The sequence below is a fragment of the Macrotis lagotis genome, chromosome X (genome assembly GCF_037893015.1).
Source record: "Macrotis lagotis isolate mMagLag1 chromosome X, bilby.v1.9.chrom.fasta, whole genome shotgun sequence".
In the NCBI taxonomy this organism is placed as follows: domain Eukaryota; kingdom Metazoa; phylum Chordata; class Mammalia; order Peramelemorphia; family Peramelidae; genus Macrotis; species Macrotis lagotis.
This window is the reverse complement of record NC_133666.1, coordinates 61,885,755-61,913,314: the sequence shown is the minus strand read 5'-3', so window position 1 is coordinate 61,913,314 and position 27,560 is coordinate 61,885,755. Positions and strand designations below refer to the sequence as shown.

Here is a 27,560-nt window from a genome sequence, read left to right as displayed (position 1 = left end):
ATTTACATATTCATAGTCATACCAATCAAACTATCAATAATTATTTTAATAAACTGGAAAATAATGACAAAACTCATCACAAATATCACAGGAATTATGAAAAAAATGTGCTTGAAGATAGTCTAGTCATAGCATATCTCTAACTTATATAAACTTGTAACCATTGAAACAGTCTAGTACTGGCTAAGAAACATACTGGTGAATCAGTGGAATAGATTAGGTACACAACACACAATGACCATAATAAGTTTTTGGTAAACCCAAAGATCCTAGATTTTTGAGTCAAGAACTCACTACTTGACCAACACTACTGGGAAAACTGGAGAACAATTTGGCAGAAACTTTGTATAGACTTAACATCTCACACCATAAACCAAGATATGGTCAAAATGGGTATGTAATTTAGAAATAAAAGGTGAAACCATGAGCAAATTGGAGGAGCATGAATATTTTATCTGTCATATCTCCAGATGAGGGAAGGATTTAAGACCATGCAAAAGATAAAGAGAATTATGAGATGTAAAACAGATAATTTTGATTGTATTAAATTAAAAAGGTTTTGCACAAACAAAATCAATGCAGCCAAGATAAGCAGGAATGCAGAGAGCTGGGGAAATGTTATAAAAATTTAAGTCATTTCCCTAATTGATAAATGGTCAGAAGATATGAACAGGGAGTACTGAGATGAAAAAAATCAAAGCTATCCATAGTTATATGAAAACATTCTTTAAATCACTTGCTTAGAGAAATGTACAACAATTCTGAGGTGCCACCATACATCTATCAGATTGGCTAATAAGACTGAAAAGGAAAATGACAAATGTTAGAGATGGGGAAAAATTGGGATACTAATGCATTGTGGGTGGATTTGTGAAGTGATCTAACCTTTCTGGAGAGCAATTTGCAACTATGCCCAAAGGGCTATAAAGCTATGCATTCACTTTTTTTTGTTTTAAGTTCTTTATTTTTGTTTCTTTTTTTAATATTTATTTATTCTCATTTTGTACAATTTTTTATATATTAAAAATATTCTTGTTAAGAGTAAACAAAATACCCACTTCCCCCCAAAAAAATATAGACTTACTTGAGCGATAAAGTAAAGGGGAGAGAAAAAAATTAAAATAAAAAAATAGTAATAATTGTAGGTATGGCCAGGTGACGCAGTGGACAGAGCACAAGCCCTGGAGTCATGAGCACCTGAGCCCATATCCAGCCCTACACACCCAACAATCACCCAGCCATGTGACATGCAAGCCACCCGAACCCCACTGCCCTGCAAAAACCAAAAAAAAAAAAAGAAAAGGAAAAAAAGACCCATAATAAAATAAAATAGTAACAATAGTAGGGGTGGCTAGGTGGCAGACATAGCATTGGCCCTTGAGCCAGGAGCACCTGGGTCCAAATCCAGCCTCAGACACCCAACGATCACCCTGCTATGCAGCCCCAGGCAGGCCGCCCAGCCCCATTTGCCCTGCACCCCCCTAAAAATAATAATAATAATAATAATAATAATAATAATAAATGTGCTTGAGTCTTTGTTCCAACACCAACAACTCTGTCGCGAGTGGGTCACATTCTTTATGATAAGTCCATGGCAAAAGTTACTTCCATATTTTCCCACTGTTGCCATTGCTGATCACAACTCCCTCATTTCGTATTTCTCCACTAACATGTACTATATTTTTCTTTCTCCTTTCACTTTGACTCTGCTGTAGCTTAGCTGAGTGGTACAGCAGACAGACCCCTGGCCCTGGGGCCAAGAGGCCCTGAGCCCCCAGACCACACCTTAGGCCCAGCATCCACCTGGCCCTATGGTCCTGGACAGGCCATCCAATCTCAGCCCCTTGCAAGAAGTAAAAAAGAAAATGTGTTATATCGGACCACTCTCCCCCCATGGTCTATCCTCTCCTCCATCACTCACATCTCCCCCTTCTCCCTCGTCCTCCTTCTCTCCTTATTACTCCAGATGTCTATACTGCATTGAGTATATATGCTGTTTCCTCTCCTAGCCACCTCTGATGAGAGCGAAGATTCCCTCATTCCCCCTTGCCTTCCCCCCTTCCATATCATTGAGGTAGCTCATTGTAATAAAGGAAAATCATATTTTATGAAATATCTTGGCCTATTCCCCCTCTCCTTTTTCTTTCTCCCATTACATTTCCCTTTTTTCTGTTGACTCCATTTTTACTCCATATTTTATCTTCGAATTCAGCTTTCTCCTGTGCTTCAACTATAAAAGCTCCCTCTACCTGCTCTATTAACTGAGAAGGTTCATATGAGTATTAACAGTGTGATTTTTCTATACAGGAATACATGCAGTTTATCCTCATTAAGTCCCTCATATTTTCCCCCTCTCCTCCAATCTCCATGCTTCACCTGAGTCCTGTATTGGAAGATCAAACCTTCTGTTCAGCTCTGGCCATTCCAACAGGAACATTTGAAATTCCCCTGGTTCATTGGAAGTCCATCTTTTTCCCTGGAAGAGAACATTCAGCCTTGCTGGGTAGTTGATTCTCTGTTGCATTCTAAGCTCTTTTTCCTTCCGGTATATTCTATTCCAAGCCCTACAAGCTGTTAATGTAGTTCCTGCTAAGTCCTGTGTGATCCTGACTGCAGCTCCAAGATATTTGGATTGTGTCCTTCTGGCTGCTTGTAATATTTTCTCTTTGACTTGCGAGTTCTGGAACTTGGCTATAATATTCCTAGGGGTTGGGTTTTTGGAATCTCTTTCTCGTGGGGATCGGTGGATTCTCTCCATTTCTATTTTTCCCTCTGCTTCTAGAATATCAGGGCAATTTTCCTGTAGTAATTCTTTGAAAATGACGTCAAGGCTCTTTTCCTGATCATGACTTTCAGGTATTCCAATAATTTTTAAATGATCTTTCCTAAGTCTGTTTTCCATATCAGTTGTTTTTTCAATGAGGTATTTCACATTTTCTTCTAATTTTTCATTTTTTTGGTTTTGAAGTATTGATTCCTGATTTCTGGTAAATTCATCAATCTCCCTGAATTCTATTCTTTGTCTGAAGGATTTGTTCTCCTCAGAGAATTTTCTTATCTCTTTTTTCCATCTGGCCAATTTTGCTTTTTAAAGCAGTCTTCTCCTCAATAACTTTTTGAACTGTTTTATCCATTTGACCTAAGCTGTTCTTTAGCATGCTATTTTCTTCAGCATTTTTTTGGATTTCCTTGACTAGGCTGCTGACTTCATTTTCATGTTTTTCCTGCATCTCTCTCCTTTCTTTTCCCAGTTTTTCTTCCAACTCCCTCATTTGATTTTCAAAGTCTTTTTTGAGCTCTGCCATAGCCTGAGCCCAATTTCTATTTTTTCTTGGAATCTTTAGATGCAGGAGCTTGTGCTTCCTTATCTTCAGACTGAGTATATCGAGCCTTCTTGGGTTCATAGATAATGTATTTCTCAATGGTGTTTCTCTTGTTTCTCTGCTTGCTCATTTTCCCAGCCTGAGCCTGGTTTTGGGGTGCTTCCTGAGCTTTTGGGACACTCCCACAAGGGTCTCAGTGTGTGAGGCTCTGTCCTCCCTCCTAGTCTGTGAATGACCACATGCTCCCCCCCTCTGCCACGGGGCTCAGGTGGGGGGTGGCCCTGCTGTTCTATGGGGGGGCCTGGACTGTGATCAGGATCTGAATGTAGTCAGAGCCCCAGAGTCCTGTTCCAGGGACAGAGGACAGAACTCTGCACTCTCTCTCTTCACTCACCTCCCTTAGGTTCAATGGGCTCATGCCCTGGGGGCTCCTGCTTACTGGCTCCACCTGCTTCCGTTTTCTGGATCTGGATCTGGAAAGAAGTGTCCAAGCAGCTCGCTGTGTGCCCTGAGGGCTAGCTCTGGCAGAAGTCCCCCGGTGTTCCCCCACTTTGTGCCCGGTGCTCCCCCAGGGTGTAGCTCAGGAAACTCCCCTACTGCTGTGAGCCGGGGCTCCCAACACCCTGGGGCTGCCTCCAGGAGGCTGAAGTTCTTTCGCTCTTGGTGGGCCACCCCATTGGTGGGCTGCCCCTCTGATCCCAGGGAGCAGAACCTTTCTGCTCTTTTCCAGGTTACCTTGAGGAAAACTGCCTCATTGGGTCCCTCTGTGGGTTCTGTCTCTTGAAAGTTTAGTTAGAGTCCTTAGTTTCAAAGATTTATGAGAGAGCACCTAGGACAGGATCCACTCTTGTCACCATCTTGGCTCCACCCCTATGCATTCACTTTGAAGCAGCAATACAACTACCAGGTCTGTATCCTAAAGAGATTAAAAAAAAAACAAAATGAAAAGACCTTGACCAAAAATAAACAAAAATATTTAAGGTAGGTGCTTATGTGGTGGCAAAAAATTAGAAATTGAGGGAACGGCCCTCAATTGGGAAATAGGTAAATGAGTTGTGTATGATTGTGATTGAAAGCTTTGGGCAATAAGAAATGGAAAGCAGATTAATTTCAGAAAATCCTGGAAAGACTTACATGAACTAATGCAGAGTGCAGTGAGCAGAACCAAGAGAACATCGTACATGATTACAGGAATACTGTACAATGATCAACTGTGAATGATTTTTGCTTTTCTCAACAATACACAGAATAACCCAAGACAATTCCACAGAACTCAGGAAAAATGTTATCCACCACCAGAGAAAGAACTGATAGAGTCTAATATAGATCTATGCATATTGTTTTCCCCTTTTTAATAGGTATTTTTGGTCTATTTTTTTTCACAAAATGACTAATATGGAAATATGTTGTACACGACTGCATAAACTATATCAAATCGTTTACCATCTCGGAGGGTGTAGGGAGAAGGAGAGAGAATTTGGGGCTCAGAATTTTAAAATTTGAAAAATAAAAATTGTTTTTATTTGCAATTAGGAAAAATATTATATTGTTAAAAAAAAAGAAAAAAGACAGATGTGAATCTAGGTGTCCTCCTTAATTTCAAGACCTTTAACTCCAGTTATATGACAGTGATAATAGTAATACAATGAAGCATAGTGTAGTGACATTTTGATATAATTTTCTACTATTTCCTACTTTTTTCAGTGTGATAAAGAAATGGTTCTTTGCCTTGCTAATGCTATCCTTTCTATATGTACCCTTGATCCCATCCCCTCCCATCTTCTTCAGGAGATTGCAACCTCAATCTTTCAACTTCCTGAAATATTCTATTTATTGGTTTCTTCTTACTCTCTCAAATATGTACATTTCCCTATCCTTAAAAAGCCTTCCCTAAATCCTACTGTTCTATTAAACTTTTATCCTATATCTCACCACCCTTTCTTAAACTCTTAGACAAAAAAAAACTACCTCTACCCTCTGCCTCCACTTTCTCTCCCTTCAGTTATTCCTCAGCCCTTTGCATACTGCAATGAAGCCAATCTGATTCTCGCTTCTCAGGTCGAGTTCCCTCTCCTCTGGTTGTCCTCCCAGTCTAACTGAGCACTTATTTTTAATCTCCTTTTCTGATTCATCATGTCTCGTTCTGCCCATACCTGTAGATGTTCCCTAAGGTTCTAGATAATGTCCTGCTTTCTTCTCCTTGAAGTCTTTCTTTTGGTAACCATATCAGTTCCTATGTATTTACCTATCATCTATTTACAAATTATTCACAGATCTATGTATCTATGTATCTATGTATCTATGTATCTATGTATGTATGTATGTATGTATGTATCTATCTATCTATCTATCTATCTATACAGTCTCAGTTTCTCCCCTTGGTGTCAGTTTTACATCATCAGTTGACTATTAGACATTTAGAAGGGAAAGTCCTAGAGACATCTTAAGCTCATTATGGCAAATACTAAACTCTATCACTTTCTTCTTCCAAACTTTCCTATTTCTATTATAAGCACTGTTACCCTTCCAGTTTCTCAGTTTCTGAACCTTGGCATTATTCTAGACTACTCACTTTCCTTCACTACAGATCTTTTTGTTTCAATTTTCACATCTCTCACATCTTCCTTTGCTCTCATATCTGCTGCCTTAATTCAGGCCCTTAGTGTATTTTGTTAAGAATATTAGGTGTCCTCCAATTGGTCTCATTTCCCTGGTATTTCTCTACTCTGCTCCATCCTATATACTGCTTCCAACAAAATTTTCTTAAATAGAGATCTGACCAAGTTACTCCCCTAACTTGATCGATTGCACTGGCTCCTTGGTATATCTCAGATAAATAAAATAGAAATTCTTCCTTTTAGAGTTTATAGATTTGTGTACCCTGGTCCCAGTCTATCTTTCCAACATTCTCAAATATGTTTTACTTTTTCAAATTTTATTTTTTCCAAATACATGTAAAGATAATTTTCAACATTCATTTTTGTAAGATTTTGTGGTCTACATTTTTCTGCCTCCCTCCCTTCCCTCCCCCCTCCCCAGGACAGTGAGTCATCTGATACAGGTTGTATATATACTGTCATGTTCAACATATTTCCATATTAGTCAGGTTGTGAAAGAAGAATCAGAACAAAGGGGAAAATAACCATGAGAGAGAACAAAAACATATAAGAAGTTTTAAAAACTATATATAGTTTGCTTTAGTTAGCACTTAGATCAGACTCCATAATTTTTTCTCTGGGCATGGATGGCATTTTCCATCACAACTCTTTTTGAGAATTGTCTTTATCATTGAACTACTGAGAGGAGCTAAGTCCATCATAGTTGATCCTCACACAATGCCATTGTTTCTGTGCACAATGATCTGCTGCTTCTATCCCTTCACTCAGTATCAGTTCATGTAAGTTTTTCCACCAAGCTTCACTGGAGATTCCTCTCCCTCTGGCACTGTGATCCAATCACATTCATGGACACTCCATTGCATTTCTCTGCATTTTCCTGCACATCCATCATAGCAGAAGTAGGTACAGCCTCTCTTTATGTCTTGCTCCTAGATGCCCTCTCTAGCTCCTGCCAGGAACCTTTCCTGATCCCCAAATGCTACTATCTGATATTTTTATTCACTTGTTTTATATTTACACCATCTGTGTATTTTATTTGACTCCCTCACTAGAAGGTTCAAGTCCTTTGCAATCTGCTTTGTCTCATTCTTTTTACACTTGCTGTCCAGGTTTAGAGCCCAGTTCACAACATTTAGTTGGTGGTTTTAATAAATGTTGATTTTTGTGTTCTGATCAGTGAGTAGTAGACACATCTGCAGTAGTCTATGAAAAATAAGGTTATGTTCTCAAGGCTAGGAACCTAATGGGAACATCAGTAATTTGTATGTCAGTAGGGTGCCAGGCCCAGGGAGGTGTCACCAAGTAAAGGTAAAGATCTGACAGTCTCTTGTCCTGTCTGTCTGCCTTTTGGACACTGCCCTGTCCCACTTTGGTGTCAGAACGCTCAAGTTGTATAACCCAGTCTTTGGTTTGATAATATGATTTTGCCTCCTGTGGACCTGACTGCACTTGTTCTTCATTCATACTGTATTGCTCAAGCTCTTGAAGTGACTTCCAACCATGACTTGGCTACATGATCTGACTCTGGATTGTTCCTGTTGCTTCACAGCTGGTTTTGAGTGTTCTGTAAGCCAAACCATATCCTGATAGGTAGGACAGCTTCTGTAGCCTAAGAGACAGCTCTAGATGCGTTTTAATCTTTGTAATCACATTATTCACTTCTTTAACAACTAATATAAAAATCTCTGTTTGGCTTTTAAAACTCTTTACAATCTAACCCTGCCTATTTTTTTTAACTTAAGGCAAATGGGGTTAAGTGGCTTGCTCAAGGTCACACAGCTAGGTCATTATTAAGTGTCTGAGGCTGGATTTGAACTCAGGTACTCTTGACTCCAGGGCCGGTGCTTTATCTACTGCGCCACCTAGCCGCCCCTAACCCTTCCTACTTTTCCAATCTTCTTACACTTAATTCTCTCATCATACTCTAAGGGCAACTAGGTGGTACAGTGGATACAGCTTTGGCCTTGAGGTCAGTAGGATGGAAGTTCAAATCTAGCCTCAGAAACAACACTTGCCAGCTGTGTGACCTTGGACAAATCACTTAATCCTGACTGCCTCACATCCAGGGCCATCTCCAGTCATCCTGATTTATATCTGGTTACTTTCTGTGGAGGAGAAGTGAAGAAAAACTTTTGTTTGGCTACTGATCCTGAACTGGGTGGACGTCTAAGAAGCATTGACAAAGTAAACCTCTCTCTTTCCTGTCTGACTGGAAGCAAGGACTGTTATAGCAACAGTGGTCTTCTCTCTGAACATAGGTTGACACAAAATCATGAACATGAGGCCCTACTTCTGTGTCTGTTCCTATTATAAATTTCTTTTCCCTACCTCACATATTAAAAGTATGGGAGATCATGGAATAGATAAGGCTGCAGCCTTGTGAGCTTTTTTCTTCTTTTTTATGATATCTTTGGGATATAGATCTAGTTTTATAAGCCTTTGAGTAGAGTTCCAAATTGCTCTCCAGAGTGGTAGGATCAATTTAGAACTCCTTCAGCAATGAATTAATGTCCCAGTTTTCCTGCGTTATCTCCAACATTTATAATTTTCCTTTTCTGTCCTATAACCTTGTGAGCTTCAATGGGGGGTGCAGAAGGGGGAATAAACTTGCAGAGATGGGAGTCCATGATCTAGTTTTAGAATAGCGCCAAAGTATGACCAGAAACTCAGCCCAGAAGTGGTTTGAGCCTTTAGCCAATAGGCCAGGTCCTATCTCATCTGTCAGAAATGAATTTAGTGGTGCAAATACTGTCTTGATGTTGCTTTAAGTTTGATCTCAATTTCCCCAGAATCTGAGGTGGTATATGGGAGAACGTGCAGGGACATGTTTCTTAACTTTAGTAAAGCTCCCTTGGAAAAAGCTCATTGTGTTAATTGGGTAAAGGAAATTGCCATGCAGATCACTGGATGGTAATGATTATATAAGGTAGATACTAAGTAAAACTGTTATATTGGGGAGAACACACCTGAATGGGAGCTCATAGTATTTGAGAAGGGTACCCCCCAAACATTTTTGTCTTGAGAGGACACTTAACAGGACAACTGACATCAGCTAGGAGTCCGGATAAGGCCCCTTAACTTCCTTCAATACCTAGTTCATATTTCATCTTCTTTAGGAGGTTTTTTTTAAACCAGTCTCCCATGCTGCTGTGGCTGTTAACCAGAGGAACCTCCCCAAAGGGCCTTAAAGCCCCCTAGCCTGGAGTCCTTGGTACCCCAGAATGCTGTCAATTTTGTGAGAGAACGCACACAGGAACAAAGAATCCCTTTTAAATTCAGATTTAATGAATTTCTTAGGAACAATGAGAGAGAATCCGTATAGATCAGGCTAAATTGGCTATCTTAGGGAGAATAGGGTTGAGTTTACATAGGAGAGTCTCAGATGTCTCGGTGTTGGGGTCTCTGATCTGCTAAATCCTCAGGAGAAAGGGATGAGGGGATAATCTAAGGGTACAAGTGTGACCTATGGGAATCTCTGCAAACCAGAGGGAAGATACAACTTCAAGGCCCTGGAGAAACAGGTGGGGAGGGAACTATCTGCTCATGCCTGTGTCCTTCCAGACAAGAACAACAGACTAGGGAGGAATGACTATGTGTCTATATCAGAAGGCCTCTTGTCAGGCTTACTCTAATTCAAAGTTTGAACCTCAACACTGCTATTGCCTTCCCTCTGGAATGATCTTCCATTTCCACTACATATGTGTGTGTATATATATATATATATATATATATATATATATATATATATATATACAAATACATAGTTACACACATAGATAACATATACCCACAGATATGTAGCTGTATGTATTATAGTATGTGCATAGTAATTCATGCATTGTCTTCTGTAATTAGAATGTGAGTTCCTAGAGGGCAGGGATTTTGTTTATATCTTTCTCAGTTTATACCATATCCAAAAGTACTCTTCACATTGCCTGGAATGTGATTAGTGCTTAATGAATTCCTTTTCATCCATTTATTTATTTATTTAGTATTAATTTTTTTGCAATGCAATGGGGTTAAGTGACTTGCCTAAGGCCACACAGCTGGGTAACTATGAAGGATTTGAGGTAGGATTTGAACTCAGGTCCTCCTGACTCCAGGGCTGGTGCTCTATCCACTGCGTCACCTAGCCACCCCTGCTTAAGGAATTCTTGCCCATTGCAGGGATTTTTTTTTTTGGCAGCAGTCACTTATGAAAATAGTCTTAAGGTCTAGAAGACTTGTAATTTGTGTCCATCGAGCAAGAACCTATATCAGAGACGAGACATCATGGAACCTTAATAGTATCAGAGCATATCTTGCCTGCAGTATGAAGAGCCAAGGGAATAAAGTGAAAATTGTAATTCCAAACATACTTGAGTTGCTCACATCCCTACAATGTTAATGTTTCACTAACTGAATAGTGTAGGCTTCTTGTTTGCTGTCACAGTCTTTTAAAATATTCTTTTTTTTTTTTTTTTTAGATTTTCCAAGGCAGTGGGGTTAAGTGGCTTGCCCAAGGCCACACAGCTAGGTAATATTAAGTGTGTGAGGTTGGATTTGAACCCAGGTACTCCTGACTCCAAGGCCGGTGCTCTATGCACTGTGCCACCTAGCCGCCCCCTAAAATATTCTTTACCTTACAACTTTATTTTTAAAAATAAGATATCCAAACATTGTCAAAATGTTTCAAGATTGTAAAATCAATTTGAAAACAATTCAGCAAGGAGAAAGAACAATAACACTTAATTTTCTCAATTTAATAACTTTATTATTAAGCTAGTCAATTAGAAAGGACCAAATTAAATGAAATTCAGATTGTGCTTGGATTAGTGAACAAAGCACATCTATGCTATATTACTTTTAACTGAATTTTATAGTGAAACACTTGGTCACAATTAAATGTATCTGACACTAGGTTATTTTTACTTTATCCAGCTTTTCCATTGGTAAGAGAAATGTAAATATATATATATATATATACATATATATATATTTACATGCACAAATCAATATATTTCTTTTAACAAATGCCTACCCTGTTTGCATAAAATGTGAAATAAAATGTATTAATTCACTACTTCTGCCAAATAAGACTGATGAAAACATGCATAGAGTTATTTTAAAAGTATCAATGTATATTAATAACTGACCCATCAAGAAGCTCCCCCCAAATAAAGATGTATTTCTATGGATTTAAAAAAGAGGCATTTGTAAAGTCCATAGTTTTCAAATTATAGACTTATATGTAGCTTTGATGTAATCATAATAACCTTCTATTTAAAAGACAGTTCAGGGCTAATTTTCCTCAATAAATTAAAATGATGGATATCTTGGAGGTAGAGTTGATGGATAAGAAAAATGATGCTCCCTTTTAACTTAATAGAAGGCTACCTTTTTGTAAGACATTCCAAATCTCACATCACACATACGAAATACCAAATTATTAGTGATTCATGTATCTGACTTGTTAAAAATTCTTCTGAGAGTTTATTGTGGAGGGTTCATTTAATCAGAAATATCATTTTTGTATAGAAATGGTTTTGCTTTTTCCAATTTAGCTTAGAACTGCTAGATGGATGAAGAGAATTGTGTAATTACTTTCATTATTCTAATAAAATATGAAATTTAAAAGGATTATCTTCAACTGAATGATGCATTGCTCACTATTAAAGGTGAATTGGAAAAGATTATTTTAAAAATTAATTATAAAAGGTCAGTTGAGAGAAAAGAGGTGATAAATATTTTCTAAAATGAATGATTTTTAAATTGTTTTCCCCCTTTATGATGTATTAACAAGAGAGAAGGCAGATGTTGTAGAGGTTTTGCCCTGTTTTTAATAAGTTTACTCTCCAGTCCACTGCGGTGCAGATGATTTCGGCCATTATGTATAATATGAACATCAGACTCTAGGGTGGAAGCAGTGATTTAAAAATAAGTTTATTTTTATGTCAGAGGTCTGTGAATGGCTTTTTTTCCCCTATCCCCTTACTCCCCACCTTCCAGATATAGTGTTTTTTGTTGTGTTCTCTTCCTCAAGCAATCCTGTGGCTACTGCCCACCTTAATAGAAATAAAGAGGAGCTCAGAAGTCAATAATTCATATGATCTGTATGGGACAGAATCTGGTATTCTAGTTGTTTTTGTTATGATTATTATTATTCACACCTTGCTCTCTCATCTATCCCTGTCTCTGTACTCTGCTTAACAACCACTGGTTCAGGCTCCCGTCATCTCTTTCATGGACCATTACAGCAAGTTTCTTAATTGATCTTCCTTCCTACTGTGTCTCCCCTCTTCAATCCATCTTCCAGACAGTTTTCATATTATATTTGTAAATCTGACTGCCATTTGCTTACTCAAGTCATTCGTATCGGGATCCTCTATGATCAGTTAAAACTCTTCACAGTTTGATTCCAGGCTTACAGCTAGCACTCTAAACAAATCCTATTTGTTATTTCCACACAGCACATTCCATCTCCCTTTTCTCCCTTCCTTTGCAGCCCCATGCCTAGAGTATACTTTTTCCTTGTCTCCTCATAGTATTCTTAGATACTTTAATGGTTTAGGTCAGATGCCACCTTCAAACCTGCCCTGATGGACCATCCCCACCACTGATTGGTAATCTTTTGTATGCCTTGGAACTGTATTTACTTGATCTCTGTTTTATATCTGAGGGACAGCATGGCATAGTTTCTAGAGAGCTGGCTCTTAAATAAACAAGACTTGGATTCATGACTTGCCTCTGACCCATCCCAGCTATGTGACCCTCAGCAAGTTACTTAACTTAGCCCTGCTCCTAGTAAGTTTCTGAGATTGTAGTTTCATCAAACTTGTTTATCTGTCTTGTTAGTCTCACCCAGGGTTTTCTTAGAACCCATAGACATTACAGATCAAGCCCCTACTTTTACTGATTTATCTATGTCTATGGTGTACCCTTCAAGCAGAATCTAAACTTCTTGAGAAGAGAGAATAGTTTATTTTTCTATTTTGTTTCTGCAGCACTTAGCATAATCTGACATATGATAGACATTTAGTAAGTGTGTGTTGAATGAATGGACTTTCAATCTCCTCATCTACCCTGGAATATACCCTCTCTTAGATTTCCATTTACAGCCTCTTAAACCACCCTCACACTATATTCCCTCCCAAAATACACTCCAAAGCTACAGAAATACTATAAACGTCCATCTCTTTAGTAGCAGTCAGAATGTGAGGTGATCCAAAGGGCAATGGAAAGACTCTTGGTGTGTGGAAATATTCTAAAGCAGATTATCAATTACCATTTGATTGTGAGAAAGCAGTATCATTGAAATTATATTTGACCAGAAAAGGACATGATCAGTTGAACGCATGTGTGTATATATGCACACACATGTGTGTGTCTATGCATGTATAAACACATGTGCATGTGCATTTGTGTATATATGTGTGTAAATGTACATATGTGCCTGTGTGTATATTTTTATATATCTCAAGAGTATGAAATAAAGTATAGTGGAATATAAGCTTCTTGAAGAAATATCAAGAAAAGAAAAAGAAACTTTTTTTCCCATTTTTGTCAATGTATCCCTCATACTAAGTGGAGTGTCATGCAGAAAGGCCCAAGCAGAAAGTATGTGAAAGTGAATTGCTTTGATAAGCCAAGTGTTGCACCAGCACCAACAAAATGTGAAAGGAAAACAGGATGCAGAAAGGTCTTCCAGTACAATTGGCATATCTACTCTAGAGGATTAATCAAAAGACAGGTACCACACAGAGTAAAACAGAATGCATTCAGGAAGGAAAAGAGCCAGAAGGTCAATGTTGTAGACCCATGTAGCTAAGAATATGAATCAACTTCGAAGACTTAATGTCTTAATGTTCAGTTTTAGCTGAATAGTAGTTTGTACTACAACCCCATCCTCAGAATTAGGGTGAGGGAGAACTCTAACTCTAGAAGTCCAGTTCCTATAATCCCCTCCATGCAGATTATCCTCTCTGTCCTTTTACCTTTTATAAATCAAGAGCATTATTATGCAAAGAACACATTTATGGACCTTTTCAACTTCTCTCCACAGGTGAGGTATCATACAAACAGCTGATTTCATTCTATAAAATTTAGAATAACTAATGACAACTTAAAAAGTAAACTGTATGGTGAATGTATTAGATACTTTTCATTATCTTTCAGCATTCTCAAAGAAATTACAAAATAATTATATTGAGATATGTTTTTCTTTAGCAGCAGAGAGCCAATATGGTATTTTCATATCAGAATTTGCCTTTTCTGGGTACTTGAAATTGGAAATTTTGGATACATTTTTTTTCTACTAGTGTTCAATTTCTTTAAACCATGGTTTAGAAATTATACAGCTCATTTTCCTTATACAATTATTGCTCTGCCTTCTTAAAATTCGTCAATTTTATTTTAATGAGTCCCATGAGAATTAAGAGTAAACTTTCTAAGTGACTCTATTAATGACACAAAATACTATAGAATTAATAGAAGAAATAGTACATCTATATTTCTTAGGAAGTAGTAATGCCTGCATTGTTTAGTGATCAACTGAAGAGGGGGAAAATTACTAATATCAAAGCAAAAATAACCCTTTGCATTACAGGCTGACAAAATATAGATCATTCATCCTCTTTTTCCAAAACTCCTTATTATACAACTCTTCTTCACCTTCTTTACTCCTCCTTTATCATTCTTCCTTTTCTGAATCCAATTTGCTAGTATTCCTTAAAACTATTCCTTCACACCAGATATTCTAAAATAGCCATTACCAAAAAGAAAAAGACTGCATAGAATTTTGTGGGTTTATTTCCCAGAAGAGATCAACTTTATAAAATGAGCCTTATTCTTGTTCTAAGTGGCCTTATTTTACAGTACATAGAGAGTTCCTTTTGAAAGCCTGAAGAGAAGGGTTTAAATCTCACTATGGATATGTGCTAGCCCTCTGATCCTGAGTTAGTTATTTATTCTCTCAGTGCTCTAAGCAACTCTTTAAAACGTTACATAGCAGACCTTCATTTGTCAAAGGAGTTTTCTGATCCTGGAGTTCTGTTTGATACCTATCACTGTACTTATATTAACTCCAGTGAGGAAAGAATGCTGGGCATGAAATCAGAGGAGTTGGACGTGAATTTTAACTCTCCCACTTAACTACTTGTGTTTGTGTGTATTTTATTTAGCATTTCCCTCCATTATGAGAAATGTTCCATCCTCTCTTTTTGTTAAATGTCCACTTTTAAATTTATGATTTAGATGTAGCTTTTAGTATGCATTTGAGCTTGCATTGTGATGACTTTTGTTTTACAAAACGATATATGATTGCTACTGAATAATCTGGTAGTATTCAAATGTTCTTTATGAAAGTTGTTCTCCTGCTTGCCTACAAAATTTGTTTATTGTCATTAAAACAGTTTAGTTTAACTATTCTTTTTCTTAGAGTTTGAAATTCAGGAATTTTGGTTTTTGTTTATTTTTTAGAAGTTTGGGGAATATTTCTGTTTATTACTTTTTGAATTTTACAATTTTTCCCCCAATCTGGCTTCCTTCCCCCACACTATCCAAAAAGGCAGTCTGAATAGTCTTTGCATTGTTTCCAAACTATACATTGATCCAAATTGAACGTGTTGAGAGAGAAATCATGTCCTTAAGGAAAAAATGAAATATAAGAGATAGCAAAATTACATAATAGATAATTTTTTCCAAATTAAAGGTAGTAGTCTTTGGCATTTCTTTAAATTTCACAGTTCTTTCTTTGGATACAGTTGGTATTCTCCATTGCAGATAACCTCAAATTGTCCCTGATGGTTGCACTGATGGAATGAGTGAGTCCATCGAAGCTGATCATGACCCCCATGTTGCTGGTAGGGTGTACAATGTTTTTCTGGTTCTGCTTATCTTGCTCAGCATCAGTTCAGGCAAATCCCTCCAGGCTTCCCTGAATTCCCATCCCTCCTGGTTTCTAATAGAACAGTAGTATTCCATAACAGACATTAACCACAATTTGCCCAACCACTCTCAAATTGATGGACATTCACTCAATTTCCAATTTTTTGTAGGGAAATTTTCTTATATGATTTCTTGCATTATAAGTATTGGATATTTTACGTTTATCATATTTTTTTTAGACTGCTGATCCTAAAATTATGTCATCATATCCCTTAAGGCCAATCCCTTTATCTTGTGCTGAATTCACCTGGTCTTTTAACATTGTTTCCTTTTCCTTCTCTTCAGCCTGATTTTCTCCTACATCAGGATTTTTGTGTTTCAAGTCTGTTCATTTTTTTTTTTTTTTACTTCTTTACAGAGACTTCTCATTGTGAATTCATTTTTTTTCTCATCTGCTAATTTAAAATACTTCACTCAGGGCTGTAAATTCTGATGAATTTTTTCTAACTTCTTTTATGAATTTCATTTATATTTTGAACCATTCTGGTATTTTTTCTTGTTCCATATGGTCTTCAGAGTCTCCGGAATTCAATAAGTTATCAGTGATTGCTAATTTTCCTTTGTCTTATATTTAGTGGAAGCTTTATATTCTTTCTGAAGACTTATTACACATCCTGCCTTCTGTTTTAAGGCTCCTTTCTGTTGATTTATCTCTATGTACCCTGAGATTTTATTCAATTTCCCCCTCCCTTGCTTTCTGTACCTTTGCGCCTTGTTTGTTGATAAAACCCTTAGACTGAGTTACAAGGCTGCCTCAGTCACTTTGCCTGTTGGAATACAGAGCATTTCCCAAAATGTATTTTTGCCTTAAGCACCCTCTGGGAAGCAGAGAATTGACCCAGCTGTTTTTCATCTCCCTTTATTTCCAATCTAGTAGAGTCAAATATGATGACTTCAATCTCTCCTTTTCCTCTATTTATAACTGGGAAGAGATTTTCAGGCAGAATTTTTGCTGTTTTCTGACCAGACTCCAACAAAAAAAAAGTTTTCGCCCCCCCCCCTTTCTTTTGCTCTGTCTGGGGAAAAGTTAGTGTTTGTTCCTTATTCGGGAAAGGAAAGAAGTTTAGGATGCTAGAGAAGTCTATGTCTGGCATAGGATGGGCTAGGGAGAAGTTCCTTAATGGCCCCCAGCTTAAGCCTGTGAGTAATCTTGTGTGCTTGTTAGGACCATGGAGATTTATAGGAAAAGATGACTTAATGAGTGCTTTAAGGATTATAGTTCTTTTTTTAAATTTATTTTTATTAAAGATATTATTTGAGTTTTATAATTTTCCCCCAATCTTGCTTCCCTCCCCCCACCCCCTCACAGAAAACACTCTGCCAGTCTTTACTTTGTTTCCATCTTGTACCTTGATCCAAATTGGGTGTGATGAGAGAAATCATATCCTTAAAGAGAAGTCTAAGAGGTAACAAGATCAGACAATAAGATATCTGTTTATTTCTAAATTAAGGGGAATAGCCCTTGCACTTTGTTCAAACTCCACAGCTCCTTATCTGGATACAGATGGTACTGTCCTTTGCAGACAGCCCAAAATTGTTCCTGATTGTTGCACTGATGGAATGAGCAAATCCTTCAAGGTTGAACATCACTCCCATGTTGCTGTTAGTGTGTACAGTGTTTCTCTGGTTCTGCTCATCTCACTCAGCATCAGTTCATGTAAATCCCTCCAGGTTTCCCTGAAATCCCATTCCTCCTGGTTTCTAATAGAACAATAGTGTTTCATGACATACATATACCACAGTTTGCTAAGCCATTCCCCAATTGAAGGACATTTACTGGATTTCCAATTCTTTGCCATCACAAACAGGGCTGCTATAAATATTTTTGTACAAGTAATGTTTTTATCCTTTTTCCTCATCTCTTCAGTGTATAGACCCAGTAGTGGTATTGCTGGCTCAAAGGGTATGCACATTTTTGTTACCCTTTGGGCATAGTTCCAAATAGCTCTCCAGAAGGGCTGGATGAGTTCACAGCTCCACCAACAGTGCAATAGTGTCCCAGAATTCCCACAACCCTTCCAACAATGATCATTAACCTTCCTGGTCATACTGGCCAATCTGAGAGGTGTGAGGTGGTACCTCAGAGAAGCTTTAATTTGCATTTCTCTAATAATTAATGATTTAGAGCATTTTTCATATGGCTATGGATTACTTTGATCTCCTCATCTGTAAATTGCCTTTGCATATCCTTTGACCATTTGTCAATTGGGGAATGGCTTTTTGTGTTAAAAATATGACTCATTTCTCTGTATATTTTAAAAATGAGTCCTTTGTCAGAATTATTAGTTGTAAAAATTGTTTCCCAATTTATTACATTTCTTTTGATCTTGGTTACATTGGTTTTATCTGTGCAAAAGCTTTTTAATTTAATGTAATCGAAATCATCTAATTGGTTTTTGGTGATGTTCGCCAACTCTTCCTTAGTCATAAACTGTTCCCCTTTCCATAGATCTGACAGGTAGACTAGTCCTTGCTCTTCTAATTTGCTTATAGTATTGTTTTTTATGTCTAAGTCCTGTAACCATTTGGATCTTATCTTGGTAAACAGTGTGAGGAATTGGTCTAATCTAAGTTTCTTCCATACTAAGTTCCAATTATCCCAGCAATTTTTATCAAAGAGGGAGTTTTTATCACAATGGCCAGACTCTTTGGGTTTATCAAACAGCAGATTACTATAATCATCTCCTGCTTTTACACGTAGTCTATTCCACTGATCCACCATTCTATTTCTTAGCCAATACCAAACAGTTTTGATGACTGATGCTCTATAATATAATTTTAGTTTGGGTAGGGCTAAGCCACCTTCTTTTGCACTTTTTTTCATTAAGCTCCTGGAAATTCTTGACTTTTTATTTCTCTATATGAATTTACTTACAATTTTTTCTAACTCAGTAAAGTAACTTTTTGGAATTTTGATTGGTAGGGCACTGAACAGATAGTTTAGTTTTGGTAGAATTGTCATTTTTATTATATTTAGCTCTACCTGTCCATGAGCAGTTGATATTTGCCCAGTTATTTAAATCTGATTTAATTTGTGTGAGAAGTGTTTTATAATTGTAAAAGATCCTGAGTCTGTCTTGGCAAATAGACTCCCAAGTATTTTATATTGTCTGAGGTTACTTTGAATGGGATTTCTCTTTCTAGCTCTTCCTGCTGGTTCTTGCTAGACATATATAGAAAAGTTGAGGATTTATGAGGGTTTATTTTATAACCTGCAACTTTGCTAAAATTTCTAATTGTTTCCAGTAGTTTTTTAGATGATTTCTTGGAATTCTCTAGGTAGATAATCATGTCATCTGCAAAGAGTGAGAGTTTTGTCTCTTCCTTCCCAATTCTAATTCATTTAATTTCTTTTTCTTCTCTAATTGCTGATGCTAACAGTTGTAATACAATATTGAATAGTAGTGGTGATAATGGGCACCCTTGTTTCACCCCTGATCTTATTGGGAATGCCTCTAGCCTCGCCTCATTGAGTATAATGCTTGTTGATGGTTTCAGATAGATACTGCTAATTATTTTAAGGAACAGTCCATTTATTCCTTCACTCTCTAGTGTTTTTAATAGGAATGGATGCTGTATTTTGTCAAAAGCTTTTTCAGCATCTATTGATATGATCATTTGGTTTCTGATAGGTTTGTTGTTGATATAATTGAGTATACTAACAGTTTTCCTAATATTGAACCAACCCTGCATTCCTGGAATAAATCCTACTTGATCATAATGTATTATCCTAGTGATGACTTGTTGTAATCATTTTGCTAAGATTTTATTTAAGATTTTTGCATCTATATGCATCAGGGAGATAGGTCTATAATTTTCTTTCTCTGTTTTAACTCTTCCTGGTTTATGTAACAGTACCATATTGGTTTCATAGAAAGAGTTAGGCAGAGTTCTATCTTTCCCTATTTTTCCAAAGAGTTTATATAGGATTGGAACCAATTGTTCCTTAAATGTTTGGTAGAATTCACTTGTGAATCCATCAGGCCCTGGAGATTTTTTTTAGGGATTTCAGTAATGGCTTGTTGAATTTCTTTTTCTGAGATAGGTTTGTTTAGGTATTTAATCTCTTCTTCATTTAACCTGGGCAACTTATATTTTTGTAAATATTCATCCATTTCACTTAGATTATCATATTTATTGGCATAGAGCGGGGCAAAATAATTTCGAATTATAACTTTAATTTCCTCCTCATTGGTGGTGAGTTCACTGTTTTCATTTATGATACTAGCAATTTGCATATGACTTTTATTGCATTGTGATCTGAGAAAGATGTATTCACTATTTCTGCCTTTCTGCAGTTGATCATTAAGTGTTTATGTCCTAGTACATGGTCAATTTTTGTATAAGTTCCATGTACTGCAGAGAAAAAGGTATATTCCTTTCTATCCCCGTTCAGTTTCCTTCATATGTCTACCACATCTAATTTTTCTAACAATCTATTTACCTCCCTAATTTCTTTCTTGTTTATTTTATGATTCGATTTATCTACATCTGATAGCAGGAGGTTGAGGTCTCCCACTAGTAGAGTTTTGCTGTCTATTTCTTCCTGTAGTTCTTTCAGTTTCTCCTCTAAGAATTTGGGTGCTGTCCCACTGGGTGCATATATATTCAATATTGAAATGACTTTATTGTCTATGGTACCTTTTAGGAGGATAAAGTTTCCTTCCTTATCTCATTTAATGTTATCTATTTTTGTTGCTGCTTTGTCTGAGATAAGGATTGCTACCCCTGCTTTTTTTACTTCAGCTGATGCAAAATATATTTTGTTCCAACCTTTTACCTTTACTCTATATATATCTCTCTGCTTCAAATGAGTTTCTTGTAAGCAGCATATTGTAGGATTCTGTTTTTTAATCCACTCTGCTATTTGCTTACGTTTTAAGGGAGAGTCCATCCCATTCATGTTCAAGGTTATGATTACTAATTCTTTATTGCCCTCAGTGCTATCTTCCCTCCATTTGCATTTTCCCCCCTTTCCCCCTTTTATCCATATTCCCCAGTCTTTTGTTTCTGAAAACCACCCCCTTCAGTGTGTTTGCCCTCCTATATCATACCCTCCCCTTTCTTTCCCCTTTCCCTTTTTCCCTTTTCCCTTCCCTTCCTTTTGTTATTTCCCCTTATTTCCCCCACTCCCCTTCCCTTTCTCTGTCCCCCCTCCCCTTCTCCCCTTTTAATACTTGAAAGGTTAGATGTTTTATAAGTTAGGTGAGTATGTGTAGGTTGACTTTAAGCCAAATCTGATGAGAAGAAAATTCAGGTGTTTCTCCTCTGCTCCCTTCTTCCCCACTATTACCATAGGTTTTTTGTACCTCTTAGTGTAATGAGATTTACCCCCATTCAATCCCCTCCCTCCTCCCATCTCTTTCCTGTCCCCCTTTTTAGGGAGGTGGTGTTTTTTTTTAGATCATTCTATCTAAGTCATAGAAAATTCTGAGTGTCTGTCCCTTCTAGTTCTGTATATTCTATCAAATAGAGTCAAAATTCCTGAGAGTTATTAGAGTCTTTCTCCCAATTGGGGTTAAAGCTAGTTACATCCCATTAGATAGTAGTCTCATGCATAGGTCATGAATGTCCGTCATTTCTGGCTAGGTATATTCTCTCTGTTAGAGTTACATTTCTCAAGGTTTATGAGAATCTTTTTCCCCCCCATGCTGGGATATAGCCAGTTTCAACTTACCGGATTGCATTTTTTTTTCCTTTTACTCCCCCCCTTTTTTTTTTACCTTTTCATGTGTCTCTTGAACCTCCTGTTTGATGTCCAAATTTTCTGTTTAGCTCTGGTCTTTTCATCAGAAATTTTTGGAATTTTTCCATTTCGTTAAATGTCAATCTTTTCCCCTGGAAGAGATGGCTCAGCTTTGCAGGAAAGCATATTCTTTGCTGCATTCCAAGCTCTCATGCTCTTCAAAATATCTCGTTCCAGGCTCTTTGATCCCTTAAAGTTGATGCAGCCAGGTTCTGCGTGATCCTTACTGTGGCTCCTTGATATTTAAATTGTTTCTTCCTGGCTGCTTGCAGGATTTTCTCTTTTATCTGACAGTTCTGGAGTTTGGCCACAAAATTCCTTGGTGTTTTCATTTTAGGATCTTTTTCTCGTGGGGATCGATGTACTCTTTCAATAACTACTTTGCCCTCCGATTCCATGATATCAGGGCAGTTTTCTATCACTAGATCCTGTAATATTAAGTCCAGGCTTTTTTTCTCTTCAGTGTTTTCAGGAAGTCCTATAATTTTCAGGTTGCCCCTCCTCTATCTATTCTCGAGGTCAATGGTTTTGTTGATGAGGTATTTTACATTTGCTTCTATTTTTTCTATTTTTTGATTTTCTTTAACTGACTCTTGCCATCACATGGAGTCATTAGTTTCTGTAGACTCCATTATTTTTGGAGGGGAGGAGTTTTCTTCATTAACCTTTTGCACTTCCTTTTCCAATTGGTCAATTCTACTTTTGAAAGAGCTTTCCATTTGACCAATTGAGGTTTTGAGAGAATTAATTTCTTTTTGCATTTGCTCATCTGAGGATCAGAGAGAATTATTCTCATTTTGTAATTGTCCAATTGATGATCTGAGTGATTTATTCTCATTTTGTGTTTGTCCAATTGTACTTTCTAAGGTTTTGTTTTCTTGTTGCAAGGTACCAATTGTCTCTCCCAAATTTTTAAGCTCCTTCCTTATTTCTTCAAGGAAGTCTTTCTGTGCTGGAGACCAGATTGTATTCTCCTCAGAGGTTCCAGGTCTCTCTGAGTTGGGGTGTTTCCCTTCCAGGAATTTTTCTATGGATCCACCTTTTCGCTGACCCTTCTTCATTATGCTAAGACCTTGAGTTGGGGGGGGGGCTGGTTCACCTGGGCTTGGGGTCGCTAAGGGCTTTACTGGGTGTAGTTTCTCTGGCTGGCCAGTAGGAGGTGCTGGTTGCCCTCTCTGGGGTGTCTGTGACCTTGGTTGAGAGGACTTCTCCCTTTGCCCAAAAGCAGGAGTTGGAGCTATTGAATTCTTTTGCCTTCAATCAATGGTGGGCCTTACCCTGGCCTGAGGTCATTCCTCAGCTGGGCTGGTTCTTCTGCTCACACACCTGGGCCCTCCCGAATTTGGCCAAATCTGCTAGGGGAGACAAATCCTGAGGTAGATGTTCTTTCTCCTGGCTTTTCTTTCTGGGTTTTGTGGGTCGGATTTCTTTTAAGAGGTTTGTTTAATATGATAGATGGGGAAGAGAACAGGAGACTTTAGAACTGTGCCTGTCTTTTCTCTGCCATCTTCCAACTATTCTTTCTTTTTAGGATTATAGTTCTAATAAGAATTTTATCATATTTGGTATCCTCCCTTCTTTTTCCTTTGGAGTAAGCTGAAATTGCTCTACATTTGGTACACACTTCCATTTTTGAGGAATAGAGAGCAAATGGAATGTAGAGAAAAGTGAGTAGTTCGTCATTTTGTATGTGGTTAGCCTAGAATCAAGAAGATTTATCTTCCTGAGTTCAATTTGACCTCAGACATGTATTCGCTGTGTGACCCTGTGCCATTTGATGCTATTTGCCTTAGTTTCTTCCTCTGTAAATGGAACTTCAGAAGAAAATAGCAACCCACTCCAATATCTCTGCCAAGGAAGCTCCAAACGAGGTCATGAAGAGTCTGACATTACTATAAATGACTGAACAACTAATCACTTATAACAACATGGCCCCAGGTGATGGGTATACTTCCTCTATGTCATGGTATTTGGAAGTCCAGTTTAGAAGGGTACAGCACTAGCAGTGGTCAAATGGTATGGCAAAAATAAAGTTAGGATGAAGCATAAATAAAAGCTGTCACTGACTAATTGGTTCATTAAATTTTATTAGCATGTATTTATCAAGTGCTCTAGGAAAGCCAGACATTAACAAATATAACAGATATAAATATAAAATTGAACTAGTCCCTATTCTTAAGAAGCTTCCATTTCACTGGGAGTTCACGGTTCCCCATGTTTATTACCTTCTATAGATTACTTCCTAGTATAATGCCCCTGGTATATGAGAGGAGAGAAACTATGCTTCCACATTTCTTAGGTTTATGAGACCTTCAGCAGTTTGTTTTAATAGAGTTCTTTTCCCAGTATTGTATTCTTTGGCATAGCAAAGACTAAAATGCTATATATTTCCTTTGAAATATTGTTTATCTACTTTGTCCCATTTATCAACTCTTCCTTCCTTTACATATATCACCAGGTAGCTTTTATTACTACTTAGTAATAGTCTGGCATGTGGTAATAAGATTCCTTTCATTGCTACTTTGGCATTCTTTCATCTTTTATCCTAACTTCTCTATGACTAGTTGGGGTATCAGTATCCTCCTAGTCACTTAGGCTCATGAGCTTTGTGTCAGCCTTCACCCCTCATATTTAATCACTTGCTAGTTTGGTGATTCTTCCTGTGTAATATCTCACATATATATGGCCTCTCTAACATTGTGCAGGCCTGTATGACCTAATGCCAGAACTATTATTGCAGAAACCTTCAGCTCTCCCCACTTCAACCCATTCTCCATTCAGCTTTCAAATGGATTTTTCCAAAGCCTAGGGATGACAGTGACACCCTTTCTTCTTTAATAAACTCTAGTGACTACCTCTTTCTTCCAAGATCAGAAATGAAATTCTCAGTTTGTCATTTAAAGCTATTTCATAACCTGGTTCCATCTTAACTTTCCAGTTTTCTTATACTTTGCCTCCCTCCACATATTCTGTGCCTTACATCAAACATTTTGTCTTTTGACTCTTGAGCAGTTTTTCCAGCTCTCTCCTATGCTTGGAATTCTATAACTCCTCATCTGCCTCCTGGCCTCTCTGCCTTCAGTTAAGTTACAACTAAAATTCCACCTTCAGCAAGAAGCCTTTTATAAACTCCTAAATGTTAATCTCATTCCTCTTTTGATTATTTTGTATTTATGCTTTACATATACTTTTTACACAGATGTTTGCATGTGGACTCTCCAGTTAGAATGTGGCCTCCATAAGTGCAGAAAACTTTGTTTGCTATTCTTTGAATCCCCAACATTTAGAACAGTGCTTGGAACATACTAGGCACTTATCAAATGCTTTTTGACTTGACTTTCCTACCCCTTAAATAAGAATTGTTTCTAAAATATATGAGCTCTAATTGCATACCAGATTCAGAAAAGCTGTTCTATTGCTTTTTTTCTTTTCTTTTTTTAAGGTTTTTGCAAGGAAATGGGTTAAGTGGCTTGCCCAAGGCCACACAGCTAGGCAATTATGAAGTGTCTGAGGCCGGATTTGAACTCAGGTACTCCTGACTCCAGGGCTGGTGCTCTGTCCACAGCACCACCTAGCCGGCCCTTGCTGTTCTATTTCTACTTATATTTTTTAATATATTCTTGTCATAAGATCCAGCATTCAGTTTGAGAAAAAAAGTAGTTTTCTTGGTGAATTTTGGTTTGCTCACACATAGATTTTATGTTTTAGTCATCAGCACATATGATGCTTCACTTAAATACAATTCACCCACAAGCCAAGATTTCTTCATAGGATGTTGTTAGTCCTGTAAAACTTGTTCTGTTAGTCACTATTTAAAACAATGCAACTTTTGCAACCAAAGGTAACTTGTTGATGTTCCTTCTAGTCTCAGTAAAAAGGCATAGAATGTACAGGCAAACAGAGCTGCTTTGAATATTTTTGTGCACATGGGTTTTTCTGATCTCCTCAGGATATAGACCTAGTAGTGGTATTTCTGGGTCAAAAGGTATGCACAATTTTATTAGTCTTTGAGAATCATTCCAAATTGCTCTCCAGAAAGGCTGCAACAGTTCATTACTCCACCAATAATGCATCAGTGTCCCAGATTTCCCTACATTTCATGGACATCAGACTTTTGTCAGAGAAATTTACTACAAAGCTTTTTTTGTCAATTCACTGTTCATCTCTATTTGAACTGTGTTGTTTTGTGGGGCAAAGGCCCTAAGCAAACCTCCACAGCCTGGACCCAGAGTCTCTATGGCCATGTAAAGAGTAAAGAGGAGGCTCTGAGGTGCAGAAATGAGATTGATGAGGGGTAGATAGGTGGCGCGGTGGATAGAGCACCAGCCCGGGAGTCAGGAGTATCTGAGTTCAAATCCGACCTCAGATACTTAATAATTGCCTAGCTGTGTGAACTTGGTCAAGTCACTTAACCCCATTGTCTTGCAAAAACAAACAAAAATGTATTTAAAAAGAAATGGGATTGATGGAAACCTGTGTCAGGTCCTTTTGGTGTGACCTTGTTGTTGGTAACATTGAGGGGCGGGGCAGAGCTCTGGAGTAAATAGCAGTTCCTGGGCTTTTTTTTTCCTTTATCTTCTTTTGAATTCTGAGACAGCTGAAGTTGCTTTGTCTTTGGAACAGAATATTTATTTTGGAGAAATTTGAGAGGTATAGGGCACCCGAGAAAATGTTCAGTCTGAACTTTGTTGCTCAAGGACCCAAAAGTCTCCTATGATTTTTTTATGTTAGATTTTTTTTTAGTTCCCAGATATCTAAAAAATATCTAATAAGCAAATCCAAAATATGGCAACAGTCTTTTACCCAAAACCTATATATATATATTAATCTACTTTTTGCCAATTTGGAAATCATATGCTTGCTTTCAGCAAAAATGCTGGGAGTGGGGGGGAGACTACTTTTCTCTTTTTCTCTTCACTTTCATTGTGACTGGTTTTATTTTTTTGTTTGTTTTTTGTATTATTGTTTTTTTTAGTTTTTGCAAGGCAATGGGGTTAAGTGATTTGGACAAGCTCACAAAGCTAGGTAAATTAAGTGTCTGAGGTTGGATTTGAATTCAGGTCGTCCTGATTTCAGGGTCAGTGCTCTATCCACTGCACCACCTAGCTGCCCCATTTTTGAAAAGGCACTTGAGCATTTTTGCAGGTACAGCAGATAAAATCTGCATTACTTATAATGATGAAGATGATAATAAATAGTTACTAAGGTTAAATGAGTCTGGATAGTTTAGATTTTTGAGAAATAAAGACAAACTACTTAGAAAATAGGTTAAGAACTAAGAAAATAAGATGCCCAGGAAAAGTAACTCTAAGGAAGGAGCCATCTGAAGGAATTTGTAAAATTGTGTTACTTAGGAAAAGAGAGGAAAATAGGCAATGGGCTTGCAATGAATTTGCAATCTTTCTTTCTGGGGAGGTCACAAGTTGGTATAATATTACTACCATGTAAGGGCTATTAAGTTTAATTCTCCTAGTGCTTCAGGCAATTGGGAAACCATTCAGAGAACAGAAGTTAAGAATTGACCATTCCACTGGGCTGAGAGAATTCTGCACTAGAAAATGTCATTCAGTCTTCAGAATGGCTCACAATACTAATACAATATTGCCTAAACACATAGAGGTTAAAGGGAATTTTATGATAACATATCAAAAGGCATCCCTAGGGAATACTAATATAATAACTCTTTTCTCAATATACATATTCATTCTCTCTCTCTCTCTTTCTCTCTCTCACCTGCCCCCCCATTGCTTTCACTCAGTAGCCTCTGAAATGGTCTTCCTCTTCCCTCCTAATCCTTCCTTCACATTGCTTCCAAATTAATCTTCCTGTTTTATTACTCTGATTGTGTCACTGTCCTGTTCAGAAGCCTTCATTGGTTCCCTCAAAGATAAACTATTAACTCCTTAGCTGAGTACTTAAGATTCTCCATAGAATGCCTCTGACCTACTT

At 37.5% G+C, this 27,560-nt stretch overlaps 1 long non-coding RNA gene across 2 annotated transcripts in view; it reads left to right on the top strand.

Moving 5' to 3' along the window:
• LOC141497565 (uncharacterized) overlaps positions 1–27,560 on the top strand; it is a 317,802-nt gene that overhangs the window by 227,213 nt on the left and 63,029 nt on the right. The gene's annotated exons all lie outside the window — the stretch shown is intronic.